This window comes from Triticum urartu, chromosome 1A (genome assembly GCF_056163025.1).
Source record: "Triticum urartu cultivar PI428250 chromosome 1A, HENAU_Tu73, whole genome shotgun sequence".
Taxonomy (NCBI): domain Eukaryota; kingdom Viridiplantae; phylum Streptophyta; class Magnoliopsida; order Poales; family Poaceae; genus Triticum; species Triticum urartu.
This window is the reverse complement of record NC_141873.1, coordinates 503,139,066-503,158,014: the sequence shown is the minus strand read 5'-3', so window position 1 is coordinate 503,158,014 and position 18,949 is coordinate 503,139,066. Positions and strand designations below refer to the sequence as shown.

The following is an 18,949-nucleotide window of genomic DNA, read 5'->3' as shown; positions in this document are numbered from 1 at the left end:
TTCAGATAACACCTATATTCAGTGTACCATGTAAATTGCAAATAGGACCTGAACTAACCTCATTACTGCATCCGTAAAACCTACGGCCAGTGTTTATTCCTTGGAAGACAACAGCCCTCTGCACATGAGCGTTGTGACAGCACAACGGCCCTCCGGCCACAATGCCGCACCACTCTGGGTCAACAATGGTCTGTGGGATCTACAATAGTGCAATACAGCAGATACGGTGCTCAATCCCCAATCATAGAGGTGAAAACAATGCTCAAATCGAAGAAAACCCTAACCCTAATTTGCGAGAAAATGGTACTCACGTAGGTTTCCTCTGTGGGGAAAAGGGGGGAGACAGATTCGTCGCTGCTGGTTTCGCCGTCTTTCCAGGAGACCATGGCTGCGGCGAGCAGCGGCCGGCGGCGAGAAACGAGCGGCGGAAGGGGTCGGAGGCAGAGACCTAAGCGAGAGAGAGAGGGGGAACTGGGTGCGGCAGGACCGGGACGCTAGGTCTTGTGCGACGCCGTCTAACGGCGGCCGTCACGCGCGCCGTTGCCTCCTGTCCACGTGGCCCCTGACAGCGGGCCCAACCGGTCAGGTTTGCACTCAGACGCGGCAAACGAGCGAATCAGCGTCATTTGAAAACTGTCAGCACAAACGTGGCGGTTTTTTGAAAAAAAAAACGAAAGGTGGTGGTTTTCTGAATTAAGGTCCCCAATTGTGGTGGTTTTTTGCAATTTACTCGAGCATCCGTTACCTTGAACACGACTATTCGAATGCATAGACTTCCCTGCAAAGATGCACCAATTTACCCAACACGCTCGATTAACTCTGATCGGACACACTTTAACGGAAAATGCCCGGCCTTGACTGATCGACACGCCGCCCTGATCCAACGACCTGCAACCTGTCAGCCTCTCCTCGCCACATGAAGGGTGGCGTCACCAGAGGGCCGCTGCCCCAAATCCGAGCTCTCCGGCCCAAATCAGGAGGAGCCGCGCAAGCCCCGCTGCCATAGTCCCTGGCTGCGCCGTGAGCTTTTCCCAGCGTCAGCCTCATGTGGCGGCAAGGAGGGAGGGAGGAGATTCAGGGACCAGTGGCGGATGGAGGAGTTGCCCTGGGCCTAGATTGCACATCTACACCTAGATTGCACGCAAGATCATGTAGTTATATAAAGAATTATCTTTTATTAGAATTGCTACTAGTTGTACCTTCGAAGTTAAACAATTGGACAAGTGGTTGTTGAGGTGTAAAATCAACAACACACCGGGCCGATAAATACACATCGAATCACTCCTTTGCACATACCTACACTCTCCCAACGAGTATAGAAACTAAACAGTTACAACTTACAACACACACACACACCTGGCCTATAAAATACACGTCGAATCAGTCCTTTGCTGCTATTGGGTGTACATAGAATTGGCCTAAGAGGATGATGGTCATCTATTGCTAGGCATGGGGTGCACCGGGAACATGAGTTCAAGGTGAGAGCACGCACGCGAGTGGATCCAACAAGGTTTTGCTGCCAGCGTTGGCTAGTGGAATTCCTCGGTTACACGCGCTACAACTTTTGTTCAAATCTTCCTATATGCCGAGATCACACTGGTCGTTTCGAAGCTGACGGTCAAGCAGTACATCATGCAGCGTGTTGCCCTGGCACCAAATACATGCTGCAGGTCAACCAAGTGGTGTCATCACTCTTTGCAAGCCAGTACAGAAGAACAAGGTGACCCTAGCATCTGATCTTCCTCTCGTTGGAGATATGTGAAGATGACACTGTAAAATGGCAGCGTTTCAAACTTTTCTTTTTGACATCTGGCAGCGTTTCAAACTAATTTTCACCCGAGGTCAGAAATGTCTCAAAGCCATCTATCGTGGGCCTGTCGAGCAGTTCGGGTGTTCTTTGGGGACTTGTTCAGTTTTCATTTTCTTTTGAGAGCAGGGCTTGGAAGAATTTTTTTTTTGGAAATTTTAACATGGTCCCTCTTACCCCCTCTTTTTACATGTGAGGTAAGAAGGTAAGAGTTAATCAAGCCACTAATTAACGAGATCAACGGATCAGATCTATTTTATACTCTTACCTCTCATATGAAAAGAGGAGGTAAGAGGGACCATGCACAAATGGATCTCAAACTGGCACGCTCTTCAAAATAGCAAAACTTGCGACAAGTCGTCACATGCATAAAAGCATTACATATACAGAAGTACAGGCGTCCTCTGTTTCTTAAGTAGAAGTAAAAGACAGCAACACTGAGCCGCTCAACTAAAGCAGTGACAATGAGCTACTTACAAAGTTCAAAAGAATTACAGGTATCTCTCTTGCCATGCAAACAAAAAATACAATTGACTAAAGGGTTGTATATACAGGTGGACATCAACTCGGATGATAAGAAGTTTATCTCACCTTGCTATTAAAAAAACTCATCTCATACTCAGCAGTACACATATAAGCATACACTACAAATATGCACTTGCGGGTTCACCGACAGAAGGATCAGCAAACCCTGCAAACTCGCAACATTTCTCCATAAATAAAGGCTACAGCCACAGCTTGATATCACAATTAGGCAGGTCGAGGAGAGAAGGTCGGTAGAGGGACTGGCGTTGTGCCATCTCGATTCTTTCCCGTGGATCGGACATTGATTCATCTTGTATCGCCTCAAGAATTGAACTGGTACCAAGTTCCCTGCAAGTGCGTAAGTAGTACACAAAATGCAGGCACCTGTAGAGGCAGCAAGACTATAACATAAGAAAAACTGTAACTACAAAAGGCAAAAATGGCGATCCAAGAGCATTCCAACCTCTTGATTAAAGTTTTGTAAAGTGTTTTGAGTATTGGACACAGCTCGACAGGAGTAACATGCTTCTTGGTTTCTGGGTGTGTCACTTATGTTGCCTTAACTCAGGAGTTCATAAATTGCATCGACTGTAGAGACACCCTACAAGTCAAAACACACATAGAACTTAGCATGCAGCTATGCCAAACCAAAAACTCATCCAGAGAGTAACTCGGTAACACAAACTTTGTATTGTTGAGATGGTGACAAACATGTATAGTCTCTTTGCCTTTGATGTTGTCCCCCATTTCCAGAGATCTAAAACATCTTATATTTGCTTACAGTGGAAGTAGAAGAGAATACAGGAAGCTACCACATATCATTCAAGTTTTATTTGTTGGCATGTACTGCAAAATGAGTTCGGGATTGGATTATAAAAACAATACTAATTGATGGGCTCTGTTTTTATATTGGATCACACCCGGTGAATGTTTGTGTATCCAAGTTGATAATCATCAGAATTTTAAATAATAGAGAGTAGACAATAATAATTGTACCTTTTTTGACAAAGGATGGATTTGTAACAAAGCCTTTAGTTCGGGCACATGGATAGCAAGCTTCCACGCACCCCTGTCCATAGCTAGTTCTTTGGTGATACTTCAATCCTTCACTAGTAGTTGGGGCGCGCCCGTGGCGCACCGCTTGAGGGGCATCTGGGCGGTGCCAGGTAGATGAACGCCCTTTTTACTTTCCTTTTTGGATCAGGATAGCAACACATGTACATGCAATTCTTGATGGAACTTATTGTATATTGGAATATCACCTGAGGAAGAAACTGAAATGCCACGCCCACAATGATATAGCATTGACAGGAGCATGTTGTTGTTTGGCAACATAAGATACATTAATAGAAATTACACGCACATCGGCCCCAGGAGCGGTGGCAGGACCTTGATGCCTCCCTCTAACCGTGCGGCTGGCAAAGCTGCGGCAGTAGCTCGTCGTCGCGGACGGCGACGACCCTCCAGGACACGGTGTTGATGGAGGCACGAGGGAGATGTTGAGCTTGGTCTACAGGTCCCTGATGGCAGCCCTAGTCCTCTCGATGGGAAACTGCTCCGCACCGTTGGGGTCTTGGTTCCTCAACTTCCTTGCCTGCAAATGAGTTCCACTTCATATCTTTGGCATGACTGGTTCTGAGCTTCTAATGATTATATGAATTCTGATAGAAGCGAGTGTGCTCGTTCAAACATACACTGACTTCCGGCTCACCTTGTGGCTCTGAAAGAGCTGGAATGGCTCCGGTGAAGACACCAACTTGCTCGTGAAGATAGATAACCTGCTTCCGGTTCTTCTTTTCTGCAAGGACTTTTCCTCAGCAAACATTTGTAACACTGGTTATATTTATTCCAGTTCTTAAAAAAGCATGGGACAAATAGGAGAAAATAGAGGAATATCAAGGTAAGATCCTAGGAAAGGATGCCTCAAATTAATTGAATGCCCACTGAAATGAGTCAGACATATAATGCAATATGAAATAACATTCTTCAAATTGTGCAAAGGAACTACTTTTGTTGTCCCATTGGCTCGATAGACATCAAAGTAGTGTGAACTGATTCAGTCTCCGTCTATCTACAACGTTATTATATCCTGCAAGAAAAAGCAAAACTAATTATACCACCATAAGTTTTATACAAATCACATCAGACAGATATTAGATCAAAACGGACAAGAAAGCATCAACGAAGTTTAAAGATTCCACCCTCTAGATTAACATTGGACTGTAGACTTGACAGCGAAATCAGTTATTTGCAGCTTCTTTCCACAAAGTTTGCAAAAGTTACACAAAATAACCATTTTTTTAACATTGCCACTTTTTTAGAAGAACTCAAATAACCTTGTTGTTCAAATATGAGAAAAGTTATAGCTTAATGATTAACCAAAGTTCGTTTTCTTGAAAAGTGTATCAAACTTTTACGAGAAGGCATGTGCGCATTTATCTTGTCTCGGCACATTCGGCTGCCATGTTTCGTCATTAGTCTAACTCATTTACATCAATATGGGCATATGCTATAACATTATGATCTAATAGTAGAACATCGATCAAACATACGATACTATATCATTAGAGTTCAGAACCATCATAGGCATTGGTACATCTAACGAGGATATGTACGACTCGCCCTGGAGCATGGATGGGTACAATGCATTGTAGTGCAATCGCAAGAAAGCACTTTGTCCAGCCAAACTGAAAGCACTTTGTCAATGAGGCCATGACTTGACTTTGTCAGAAGCCTGTTGTACGCAATCGCAAGAAACGGCCAGCAGCAGTGCAATCCGGATACTCACGCCTGCAGTGATTTTGTAGCATTGCCACTAGACCTCTTACGTTTATATTCACATAAATCCGAGTGAAGCTGCATCAAGAAATATATTTCAGACATGAGAAGCAACAACAGTAGCTTAAGAAAAAAACATGTTACATATAGTAATATTTCCTTACAGCCTAATGGTACGAACAAATCAAAGTTGCTGGATTTGGCAGTGTAGCTAGAAGACAGAAAATGCAAGTTGACTATGATGTCACTGCTAAAGAAGCATAAATAGCATCTATGTCTAGTGAAAAAACAGAACAAAAGGAATTATCTTCATGCTAATCCATCTATATCTAGCATAATGATTTTGTAATATGATAGTACAATAGTATAATAAATGATCTTGTATGGCTACCGCATGAAGTATAGTGTAAAAAAACAAAAAATTGAGTGAAATAAGTCATGTAGACATATAGTATAAGAAATCAATAAAAAAAGGATCATACATCATGTACACCAAACCGGGTTGATCTCCCTTCTTAGACATGATAATCACTTCCAAATTAAAGACCAATGCTTGCCTATAATTCTACTCCCTCCGTTCTGAATTACTTGTCTTGGATTTGTCTAGATACGGATGTATCTAGACTTATTTTAATGCTAGATACCTCCATATCTAGACAAATCTAAGACAAGTAATTCGGAACGGAGGGAGTAGTTGGAAAGTAACCTCACTTCTAAGGGCATCTCCAGCCGCGCCCCCAACAGGGCCCCCCAGGCCACTTTTTCGGCGCCGGCGCCGAAAAAACGGCCCAGTCGCGCCCCCGGGACGCCGAAAATCGCCGGTTCGGACCTTTTTTCCGCCCGGCAGTCACAGGCCGAACCCGGCGCGCTGGGGAGCAGTTGGGGGCTCCGGCGCTAGGGAAAAGCACGCCTGGCCCACACCGACAGCAGAAAAGTCAAGGTTTTCTTCCCCCGACTCGCCTCGCACCCCCCGCGCCCTCGGCCACCACTAGCTATATCCCGGCGACGGCCGCCGCCCTACTCCGCTAGATAGCCATTCCCCGCCGGAAAATAGCAGCGCTTCGCCGCGACAGCCCCTCCCACAGCAGCTGGGCGTTTCCGGCCGCCGTTTCCGGCCGCGGAGGCGCGGTTTAACGATGGGTACACGCCCACCGAGCGCAAGGTGTTCGGCGTTTTGCCTGCCTCGGCGATGGACTCGGGCGAGGAGGAAGAGCTCGCCGCGCTGCTGGAGGAGGAAGCCGCGGCCGACGTCCAGGAAGAAGAGCATCTCATGGTGCTAGCCGCCCTCGGCCAGCTGCTGGCGAGCAATGAAAAGCCGCGGCGAGGTGGCTCGGCGCCGGGGCGGATGAAAGCAAAGAACCGGCATCGTCTCCAAGGCTACTGCATGCTCTACTCCGACTACTTCGCCGATGCTCCACTTCATGGCGAGAGAACATTTCGGCGCCGTTATCGGATGAGCCGAAAGCTCTTCCTCAGGATTGTGAATTCCATCCGGGAGTTCGACAACTACTTCAAGTGCAAGATGGATTGCACTGGCGCTCTTGGATTCACCTCCATCCAGAAGTGCACGACAGCGACGAGGATGCTTGCATATGGAGCTCCTAGTGATTCACTCGACGACTATGGGCGCATGGCCGAGTCCACCAGCATAGAGTGTTTCTACAAGTTCTGTCGGGCAGTGGTGGCAGTGTTTGGGCCACAATACTTGAGAACACCCAATGCGGAAGACACTGCTCGGATCCTAGCCCAGAATGCAGCAAGAGGATTTCCTGGGATGCTTGGAAGCATCGACTGCATGCATTGGAAATGGAAGAATTGCCCATTTGGTTGGCAGGGGATGTACAAAGGCGCCAAAGGCGGTTGCAGTGTGGTGCTTGAGGCGGTAGCCACACAGGACCTTTGGATTTTGCACTCCTTTGGTATGCCAGGAACTCACAATGACATCAACGTGCTGCAGTGCTCTCCTGTTTTTGCCAAGCTCGTTGAGGGCCATTCTCCTCCGGTGAACTTCGAGATCAATGGGCACCAATACAACAAGGGGTACTACCTAGCAGATGGCATCTATCCGAGATGGTCGACATTTGTGAAGACGATCTCAAACCCTGCGGCAGGAGGCAAGAACGCCTGGTTTGCGAAAGTTCAGGAGGCTTGCATGAAGGATGTCGAGCGGGCATTTGGTGTGCTCCAATCTCGATTCACTGTTGTTCGGTACCCCGCTCAGACCTGGTCCAAAGATCAAATGTGGGAGATTATGACTTGCTGTGTCATCTTGCACAACATGATCATCGAGAGCGAGCAAGAAGACCCAGTGTTTGACACTGAACCATACTACAGGCAGGGTCCTCTAGCCGAAGTTGATCACCAGCTACCGGCAACTTGGACTGCCTATCTCAGTATGCGTCAGGAGATCCGAGACCCACAAGTGCATCATCAACTGTAGAAAGATCTGATTGAGCACCTATGGAGGCTCAAGGGGGACGCCGTGTGATGAAATACGGGTTTTTATTTGTTGAACTATATAATTTGTATTGAACTATTTGTTGCTGTACTATTTTGTTGAAGTATTTGATTTTTCTGTGATGAAATATGTGATAAGAAATAATTGTGTTGATAATTGAACGCCGAGACACGGCGAAACCACGCCGAATATGGGCCTATTCTCGCCCATATGGGCCCTTTATTCGCCGAAATTGGGCTGCAAAGTGGGCCAACTTCGGCGCCTGGGGGCGACGACTGGGCGCAAAACCGCCCCCAGCGCCGATTGTATCCCCGGCTCGCCCCCAGGGGGTGATTTTTATGCATCCTGGGGGGGCCAACGGCTAGAGATGCCCTAAGAAATCTGAAGGTTATAATTTCCGAATAATCCACTCCTTGAATGTTCTCTCATGATTCTTGAAAGAAACCTTTGAGCTGGACAAGAATAGTAGCAGAAGTAAACATGAAAGAAAAGATCAACTCAAGGTGCAGATGGGTAAAGCAAGATCATTCAGTAAAACTGAAATATTTATCAATCAAATGCTAATAGCCATATGACACAACCAACAAGGTAAGAAATCGATCGGATCATGGAGGAGCTCACCCAGAGTTTAGGCCCGTCAATCTGGCCGTATGGACCCTAGATGTAGAGAGAAAGCATGCATGCTCTTCTTGCTCCCACAGAACCACAGCAGAGTAGGGGTTGGAGATCAACTAATAAACATGGAGAGATCCATATATGCCAATCAACTAATAAAACACCACCGGAGCAGCACATGCATACTTGGAATATGAACATAAATAAAAGCAACTGCTAATGACAAAAAGAAATGACTTAATATTCAAACATTACGCCATCGATAGGTAGAATACAGAAAGTGTATCTGTGACAGTAGATGTTCCCATTGAAAAAATGAATCGTGTTCCCATCTTCAATTTTCCTGCAATTTCACCTATTTTTCATGCCTCATTAATTATCTAGGGAATGAGACTATGATGAACAGGCGAGCACTAAAGTTTAATGCTAACAGCCTTCCACAAAGCAGATAACACCAGTAGCCAGCTTTTCAAGATCAATTAGCATAGCTTGTCTGTCAAAAATAAATTGCATTACGAAAGCATTCCAAGACTACCTGGCTGTCAGAAATAAATTGCAGCAAATAACACTAGTAGCCAGCTTTTTAAGATCAATTAGCATAATTTGAAGAAAGCTTAGCATGCATATTGTATTCATCACTCTGTTAGAGCAAATTTGAAGAAAGCTTAGCATGCATATTGTATGCATTTGGATGCAGGTTGATGAATTTCATGTACTATCAGTACTGTGCAGGTGCATCCAAATCTGTATGATAGCAGAAGAATAATATAAGCAAGAAGACAGAGTACTTCCATGCAAAGAACCATAAAGAAAGGTATAAAATAGGAGTTTAAAGAGAATCTTTGATGAAAAACCTCACAAAAAGTGACCAGAAACTAAATCTTAGAATAGAGACAGATCTTGTGTCAGCATAATAAAAATGAAACGGCTATTTGACTAATTGAACGACCAATTAGATAGAGCAAAACCTAATGTGGATAATAGCTAGTCATCTGAACGGATTAGAAGGCATGAGGGAAATTACATATGAAGCGAAGCAGTACATCTAATTATCAAGATTTTAATCCCCAAATAAACATTATAAAAGAACATGAGAATATCCCGTGGTCACCTTCAATTGACAATCTGAGAACAAGATTTGCAAGAACATTTAGTATGCAGACATGTTTTTCTTTTATCAATTTCCTTGGGAGTTGGGTAAAGTAACTCTTGTTATATATAAGTGAACATAATTACGTATAGTCCAATCAGTAACTAACAAGGTATGCAAGTGAAGTGTCGAGGCTGTGCAAACTTATAGCCTGAGATGGTTTCTCACGTAGAAAATGCAACAAAAGCGACCTTTGCAAATACTAAATCATTTTGGCACCGCTGATTATTGCGTGCGTCAGGAGGGTTGAGGTGTGGCTGTTGCAACGGCGTACGCACGTCAATGCTTGCCATCATCCAGGACCCGTAGCAAACAGAAGAATCTTGCGCATCAGGACCCGCAATCCAGGAAATGGGAACAGAAAACTGAGATGCAGTTGAGTTTACCGACGAAGATAAAAGATTAGAAATGTCGTCAATAGAAGCTAAGCAAATAAGATTTCAGAAGGAAAGTAAACAAATAAAGTCAGTGTGGGTTACCTTTCAGTATCTGAATTAACAAACGCCAGCCTTTCACCCAAGACAAGATCAATGATTAGCTACGTAGCTACTCAGCTAGTGTTGAGGTCCATAGTACATAGCTAACAGATGACTAATCTTGATCCCCTTAGTCTGAACTATAACAATCTAATTAGAGTTGCGGTGGCAAAATAGAACCTTTCAGATGGTAACTGGGCAATGGAATGAACAGGTAGAATTTTAATTCAGTAGCGCACTTGTCGTTTTACACAAATTCATGGACATTCAGCTACCGAGTCAACTTCAAAACCCTAGCTGTTTAGTTCTATCTGGTTTCTACTACATGGTTGACGTAATAAACAGAATTATCCTCTCTCTCTCTCTCTCCCTCTGTGTGTGTGTGTGTTAGATGCTGACCCCCAATTCATTCCATCCCTGAAACAAGCAAAATCATGAGTGCTGCAACCCACTTCTCAAACCAAACCCCTAAACAATGTACGAAGGAGAGAAGGCACATCTAATCGTCAGTTTAATTCGCTGGAAGTATGAGAAATTGTGAGTATTGTATAAACTACTTGGTTGGTCTTCCCATAATCAGTTCGTCCATTCACCCCAAAGGGAAATACCGCTATTTGCCTTGATTCCTGAACTGATGTGTAGCAACAGTGTTGTGAGTTTTGGGTGCCAAATCACCTAAAACCAAATAGATTTGAAGCAATGGAGACCTATGAGTGCCACTGCCTACCGACCATCTCAGCACCAGCTTCTACTATTCTAGAACTGGGTTTAATTTCGAGCTCGAAAAACTTCCCCAACCCAATTTCCACTTGCTCCGAGTTCAGAGTGGTGAGAAGGGCAGAAGGCACACCCTATGGATGGTGTGGGATGGTAATCACGACGAAATGGTAAAAACTGGGGCGATGGATAGACGTGTTGGACCTGAGGCAAGGTGGCGACGTCAGAGGAGGAGGACGAAGCCGGAGTCGTCGACCTCGAGCTCCTTCGTGCCCAGCTCCAGGATCTGGTCCATCTGCCTCCGGATCCAGGCCGGCACCGCCAGGCCGCGGGCTGTTTGATCCCAGTGTACGGGAAGAAAGGAGATGGCGCCCGAACCTGCGACCACCCCGAGCCTCCTGCGCCGGACGCCGATCTGGTCCAGGACTCGACTAGGAGGAGAGAAGCGGGGAGGAGAAGACGCAGGAGAAGCGGCTGAGCCGGCAACGCAGGGACCCAGGAGAGGAGGAGGCGAGCGGAGAGGGGATGCACCGGATCCCCACCAGGCACAGCGACGAGAGCCGTGCTCCTTCTACAGAGGATGGGGACGGCGCAGGGCAGAGAGGAACGGGGAGGAGGTTGCCTGCGGGATTGGACTCTGTTTTGTTTTTGCCCAGCGATCTGTTTTGTTTTTGTCCCGGTGATCTGTTTTGTTTTCCACGCTGTGATGACGTGGCTATCACAGGGAGGCGTCCTTGATGCGCAGCTGAATGGTTTTAATAATGTCTCTTTTTACGGATTCCTCCCATGTCAAATTCGGTCTACCCAGACCTCTCTTGACATTCTCCGCACGCTTTAGCCGTCTGCTATGCACGGGAGCTTCACAATGAGTACACCGGCAAATAGCAAAGGCATGTACTACCAAAGCTATGCGTAGGTGATGCAAAAAAAAGAAAAAAAACTTAAAGTGATTAGATCCACCATCGAAAACTACAATAATAATCATATCTACACCAATCATTTGATGACAACACACAGACGACGAGGTTTTTCAACAGCAACACCTTCAGGAAGAGAGTGGCGCTCAATCACCACCGTCATTGGATCCAACCATCCAAGGCAAGAATCTCAGTTTTCATCCTGAAGAACCAGTCCAAGCATATCCAAGAAATGCCTTCAACAAGGTAATGACGCAAGAACATCGGTATTGTCAGGTATAACCAACGTAGTTTAGACCTAGACTTTCACCCTGGAGCTTGAGACTGGGTCCTCGAGTAGCACCACCAACAACATAACTTATGTTTGGCTCCACCATTTTTCCGCGATCCCAGTAGCTACATGTGGTGTTAATCGCCGCTGTTGTGCAAACATTCCTCTGCGTCAAGTCATCTTCCATAGTTTGTATCTCCCCGCCGAAATCAATCACCAGATCTGGAAGGAGAAACCCTCACGAAGACCTTTTGGTGACCACCTGATGGAGCTTCGTCAAGGATAGAGCTTGGCTATGAGGGCGCCTAAGCCAGGAAGAAGACACTCCTTAAGTGTTGCACGGCCATGCACTGGACCAGCAGTGCCTCCAGGCAAAACCACCCCTCCGAGAAGGTGCACCTCCACACCGCCATTAGGGAGAGCAGGGCCGTCATCCAACCAAGTGAGGAAGCACGAGGTACTGCCGCCAAGACAGATCGAAGACTCCAGATCGGTGATGGCCATGGCAACAAGACTCCAGATGAGGCAAGGAATCACTAGTCCAACCCGGCCCGACTGCCGTAGACAACCCTCACTCCTATGCCGCGCAGTGGCCGTCGCTAAGGCTGCTTGGTGTGGGTAAGCCGTTGTCGCAACTCCTGATGTCAATGTGCACCCGACTGGCATGTATTTCTATATGATCTAGGGGAGTAGGTGTTGTCGCCACTGCGCTCACTGGCAGCAGCGAGCAAGAGGAGTGGCGGACTATGGGTGACCGGCGTCTACGCCTTGGGACGCCCCTATGTCGCCCACAAGCGACACGGGAGCGATATCCTATTATTTCGGAAGGGAGTTGCAGTGTTATTAGGCGTGCATGTATTAGCTTTCATAATCAATAGATCTTTATAATCACGTCAATATATCATAATTGATATACCTTCATAACATTCAAATTTATATATCTACAGTCAAACATCTTGTACATTGTAAATCATAATTTTATAAAGAATTATATTTCATTAAAATTGTTACCCTGATACTAGTTGTACCCTCAGGAGTTAAGTAGTTGGACAAGCGGTTGTTGAGGTGGTAATATGATCAAAAACACCGCACTACACTATACACAATAGAATCAAGTGCCAAAGTTGTTCTCATCAATTCTTCTTATTTGATTGGAGCTTGACAAGTATATGTAATGATGCAAATTAAATCAACCTCCTTGGTAAGATAATTTATATCGAGGGAAAGCAATGGCGAAGCTAAACAAGTTCATGATAGGATTATAGCATCCGGACAATAATTGGTGGACGCTCCTTTTATTTTAGACCACACTAAGTTAATCTTTGTGTATCTAACTCAACACAACATCAGAATTTCAGCTAATTAGATACTTGATAATAATCATTTTATGCAGGTAGATCTTCATAGTTGTGTTTACCAAATCATAACCTATAGACCTTCATAACATAATAATTGTGTATATCTACACGTGAACATGATGTCCACTGTTAATCATATTTATAACTACACCTAGATTACATGCGACACTGTATAGTTATATAAAGAATTTCCTTTCATTAAAATTGCTAGCTCTGACACCCTTAAACCATTCTCAGTGTTTCATGATGTACAGGAGTTAAGCATGTCACATAAGAAGAAGAGAAACTGACATGGCAAAGTAATCAATAAGAAGAGAGATCACTTTTATGATCTCACAAAGAAACAATGCCAGGCATGTGGATCAATGCAAGACACCTTGGAGTAAACAAACCGGTGGATCAGAACCGACGCACAACGCCTTCTCTCTCCTCCCCCACAGGAAAATTTCTCAGGCTTTCCTCCTTCTCCCGTCGGCGCCGCCGCCGATCTGCCTCATGCCTTTGGGCCATGGAGATGCGGAGGACCTCGGGCACCCGCCAGCAGGGGGTGGGGGGTGGGGGGTTCCATTCTCGTTCTTGTTAGGTTCAACGTCTTGGTTGGGACTATGTGGTGGCAGTGGTGTCTCTCAGTAGGAATAATGTCTTCCACGTTATATCCCCGCCCCGATGGTGTGTCTAGCTTCATCGGAGGGTGTATAGAGGTGTGCCTCCGTCGGATGTCGCGGGATTTGGTCAGAGCTGATCTTCGGTGGATCTGTTTTGATCTGGTTTTCGTTCGTCTTCGTTTGGGTGTTTACATGTTTGGTCCATCCAATCTACGACTTTCTTCGCCGGTGATGTTTGCTGCTCTGGTACATGCGCTGGTCCTATGAGGCCTTAGCACAACGACTTCTCGACTGTCTACTACAATAAGGTTTGGCCGGCTCTGCCGAGAGAGGGGTGACGGCTTCGGCTTGCTCCGTTGCTTGCAGTCATCGCTAGGTGGTCAGATAGTAAATTTTATTACTTCTGGTGTTCTTTATACTACCATGATTGAGAATGAATAAATTGGAAGTTTATTGGAAAAAAACAATGCAAGACACCTTTGCCTGAAGAAGTTTAGTTGCTACACAATTAAATGAAGAAAACTTAGCTACAAAAAGCTAAGCACGTGTACATTTGTTGCTAAGTCATTTCGTGTACTTAGCATCTCATTTAAGGACGTGCATCGGGGTGTTGGTATGGTAAAATCAACAACAAAACCGACCATAAATACTTGTCGAATCATTCCTTTGCACCTAGCTACACGGTCCCAACGAGTATAAAAGCTAAACACTTGCAACTACAGGGTGAAACTTTATGCTTGCCCATTTTTCTATTGCTGCACTGGGTGTATGCAGAGGTAGCACTTAGCTTGGCCTATTAGGATGATGACCACTGTTGAGTATGGGATGCACTGGGAGGATGAGTTCGAGATGAGAACACGTACACAACCGGATAAGACAAGCTGCTCGTACGAGTCTTGGGTATTTCACTTCCTGTGCTAAACACATCACAACTATGTTCTCCCATTCACTGAGCTCACACTCATCACTTCCACGCCAACGGGCTCGCAATGCTCTCACACCAAGTCCATACACCAGATCAACCAATGCGTCATCCCTCTTGGCAAGCCAGTAAAGATGAAGTCATGAAGCTGATCGTAGCACATGATGCTCGGCTCGTTGCAGATATGCGATGAGCAGACGGTACCATGACACTTTATGTAAGTGGGCAGCATGACGGAATAATTTTCACCCGAGGCCGGAAATGCCTCAAAACTATGTATCCTAGGTCTGTGGGGGCAGTTCGGGTGGTCTTTGGCGCTTGTTTAGTTTTCTTTTTCTATTGAGAGCAGTGCTTGGAAGGATTTTTTTTTCAAGGTCGAGGATTTCAGCTCAACTATACAAACGTTACTATCAGAGACTGAATAGTGGGACACTTCATGTAAGACGATATGTTTGGAAAACTGCTCGACACCCTGAATGGGTGTAGCTATCTCATATATATAGAAGTACCAAGAGGTACAATACAGGGTATATACAGAGAGGTACAGAGGTACGTATATACAGTCTAACACCCTCCCTAATTTTAACTATGGCCTGAAATACAAAGCAAGTTAAGATTGTGTCTACAGCCTACAAACTGCGGTTGTGGAAGAGGCTTCATGAAGATGTCAGCAAGTTGATCCTTGGAAGGGATGAACTTGATACGAAGTAGCTTCTGTGCAACACGTTCCCGAACAAAGTGACAGTCAACTTTGATGTGTTTCGTCCGAGCATGGAATACCGGATTAGATGAAAGGTATGTGGCACCTATGTTATCACACCAAAGGACGTGGAGGCTGAGCCATAGAGACTCTCAACTCTCGTAACAAGGATTGTACCCATATGAGCTCAGCTATGGCATCGACAACTGCCTTGTACTCGGCTTTAGTACTGCTGCGAGATACTGTAGCTTGCTTGCGAGCATTCCAGGCGATCAAGTTAGGCCCAAAGAATACCGCATAGCCCCCCGTGGATCGCCTGTCATCAGGACTGCCAGCCCAATCTGCATCAGAGAATGCCGAAAGCTCACAAGATGGTGCCGGTTGAAGTAGCAATCCATACAAGGCAGTGATGTTGGGTAACGTAGTAATTTCAAAAAAATTCCTACGCACACGCAAGATCATGGTGATGCATAGCAACGATAGGGGAGAGTGTTGTCTACGTACCTCGTAGACCGGCAACGGAAGCGTTGACACAACATAAAGGAAGTAGTCGTACGTTTTCTCGATCCGACCGATCCAAGTACCGAATGTATGGCACCTCCGAGTTCTGCACACATTCAACTCGGTAACGTCCCTCGAGCTCCGATCCAGCCGAGTGTTGAGGGATAGTTTCATCAGCACGACGGCGTGATGATGGTGATGATGTTCTACCGACGCAGGGCTTCGCCTAAGCACCGCTACGATATGACCGAGGTGGAATATGGTGGAAGGGGGCACCACACACGGCTAAGGAACGATCACGAAGATCAACTTGTGTGTCATGGGGTGCCCCCTGCCCCGTATATAAAGGAGGGAGGGGGGAGGTGCGTCCGTCCCCTAGGGGTGCGCCTGGAGGAGTCCTACTCCCACCGGGAGTAGGACTCCCCCCTCTTGCCTTGTTGGAGAAGGAAAGGGGAAGGGGGAAAGAGGAAAGGGGGGCGCCCCCCCCCTTCCTTGTCCTATTCGGACTAGGGGGGAGGGGGCGCGCGGCCTGCCCTGGCCGGCCCTCCTCTTCTCCCTTAGGGCCCATGTAGGCCCGTTAACCCCCGGGGGTTCCGGTAACCCTCCGGTACTCCAGTAAAATCCTGATTTCACCTGGAACGATTCCGGTATCCAAATATAGGCTTCCAATATATCAATCTTTATGTCTCGACCATTTCGAGACTCCTCGTCATGTCTGTGATCACATCCGGGACTCCGAACGATCTTCGGTACATCAAAACACAAAAACCCTAATTACGATCGTCACCGAACTTTAAGCGTGCGGACCCTACGGGTTCGAGAACTATGTAGACATGACCGAGACATGTCTCCGGTTAATAACCAATAGTGGAACCTGGATGCTCATATTGTGTAACGCCCTCGATGCGGCTATATCTCCTACGTGTCGAAGCACGACTTAGAGGCATAACCGCATTGAAAGCAATGTCACAAATGAGGTAATCTTCGCAAACAACCCATGTACATAAATAAAGGGGAAAGGTACATAGTTGGCTTACACTCGCCACGTCACATAAATACATAAATAAGTCATTACATTCATCCAATATACTCATGGTCCGACTACGGTACCAAAATAAAGATCAACCCCCAAATGCGACAAAGTCCCCGATCGCCCCAACTGGGCACCACTACTGGTCATCTGGGAAAGACACATAGTAACGATGAGAGTCTTCATCGAACTCCCACTTGAGCTCGGTCATATCATCTGGAACGGTATCATCAGTCCCTGCATCTGGTTTGGAAGGAATCTGTGAGTCACGGGGACTCAACAATCTCACACCCTCGCGCTCAAGACTATTTAAGCTTATAGGTAAGGCAATGTATGATGTGGAGCAAGTGACTAGCATAAATGGTGGCTAACATATTCGCAAAAGAGAGCGAGAAGAGAAGGCAAAAGCACGGTCGAACAACTATGATCAAGAAGTGATCCTAGAACAACCTACGTCAAGCATTACTCCAACACCGTGTTCACTTCCCGGACTCCGCCGAGAAGAGACCATCACGGTTAATCACGCGGTTGATGCATTTTAATTAAGTTAAGTTTCATGTTATCTACAACCGGACATTAACAAATTCCCATCTGCCCATAACCGCGGGCACGGCTTTCGAAAGTTCAAATCCCTGCAGGGGAGTCCCAACTTAGCCCATCACAAGCTTTCATGGTCAACGAAGGATATTCCTTCTCCCAAGACATTCCGATCATACTCGGCATCCCGGTTAAAAGAAATCCTCGACAATGGTAAAACAAGTCCAGCAAGACCACCCGCTGTGCCGACAAATCCCCATAGGAGCTGCACATATCTCGTTCTCAGGGCACACCGGATAAGCTAAGCATACGGGAGCCAATGTAACCTAAGTTGCCAAGGGACGGCCCCGCACGGTGCTCTGGATTGGACCAACACTTAGAGAAGCACTGGCCCGGGGGTTTAAAATAAAGATGACCCTTGAGTCCGCGAAACCCAAGGAAAAGGCTAGGTGGCGAATGGTAAAACCAAGGTCGGGCCTTGCTGGAGGAGTTTTATTGAAGGCGAACTGTCAAGGGGTTCCCATTATAACCCAACCGTGTAAGGAACGCAAAATCCGGAACATAACACCAATATGACAGAAACTAGGGCGGCAAGAGTGGAACAGAACACTAGGCATAAGGCCGAGCCTTCCACCCTTTACCAAATATATAGGTGCATTAAGATAAGCAAGATAATATGGTGATATCCCCACAATAAACATGTTCCAACAAGGAACGATCTCCAATCTTCACCTACAACTAGCAACGCTATAAGAGGGGCTGAGCAAAGCGGTAATATAGCCAAACAACGGTTTGCTAGGACATGGTTGGTTAGAGGTTTTACATGGAAATTTGGGAGGCATGATAAGTAAGTGGTAGATATCGTAGCATAGGCATAGCAAAAGAGTAAGCAACTAGCAAGCAAAGATAGAAGTGATTTTGAGGGTATGGTCATCTTGCCTACAAAGTACTCAGAGTTGCCTTGATCCTCGTAAGCAAACTCAACGGGCTCGGGCTCCTTGTTCAATAAATCGTCTCCCGGCTCTACCCAAACAAGAACAACAAGCAAAAGGAGCACAATCAACCACGTGCAATACTCAAGCAACATGATGCAAACATGGTATGATATGCGGGATGCGGTATGTGATGCATATGCAAGATTTGCAAAGGAATGATTGAACCTGGCCTCAACTTGGAAATCCAAGAGTGCCACTGAAAAGGTGAGTTTATTTCGGTTGAAATCGATATAAAGATCACCGGAATTGGATGCACGGTTTGGAAATGGCAAGCAAAACAAATGTGGCACCGGTCTACGGTAATCAGCAAGTGACCAACTAAATGCAACAAGATAAATATGCTACATCACTCAAACATAGCAACAAAATACATTGCAGGGATCCACTCATAATGCTTGACAAAATATGAACACTGAGCTATGGCTAGTTCACTCATTAACAGGTTCAAACAAGCATGGTAAAAGTGCAAATGATAACAGGTTTCAGACTTAGTGAAATAACAACAAATCAGGAATTTATCATCAGGAAGCACACTTTAAAGCATAAAAACTACATGCTACAGGAATATATCATGGCAAATAAAGGCA

General features: G+C 45.9%; 1 long non-coding RNA gene across 9 annotated transcripts; it reads right to left on the bottom strand.

Moving 5' to 3' along the window:
• Positions 1-2,145: 2,145 nt before the first annotated feature.
• LOC125531942 (uncharacterized) lies at positions 2,146-11,188 on the bottom strand. Of its 9 annotated transcripts, none has more exons than XR_015607526.1 (8): positions 8,190-11,185; positions 4,955-5,188; positions 4,341-4,421; positions 4,044-4,130; positions 3,696-3,926; positions 3,329-3,606; positions 2,796-2,933; positions 2,146-2,716 (listed from the first exon to the last, which is right to left on the bottom strand). It is a non-coding gene; the product is annotated as an uncharacterized LOC125531942 (long non-coding RNA). The 9 variants fall into 9 exon arrangements; XR_015607528.1 differs by having other exon boundaries at positions 5,121-5,188; positions 8,190-11,184; XR_015607521.1 differs by having other exon boundaries at positions 4,044-5,188; positions 8,190-9,698; positions 9,813-11,188.
• Between the last annotated feature and the right edge of the window lie 7,761 nt (positions 11,189-18,949).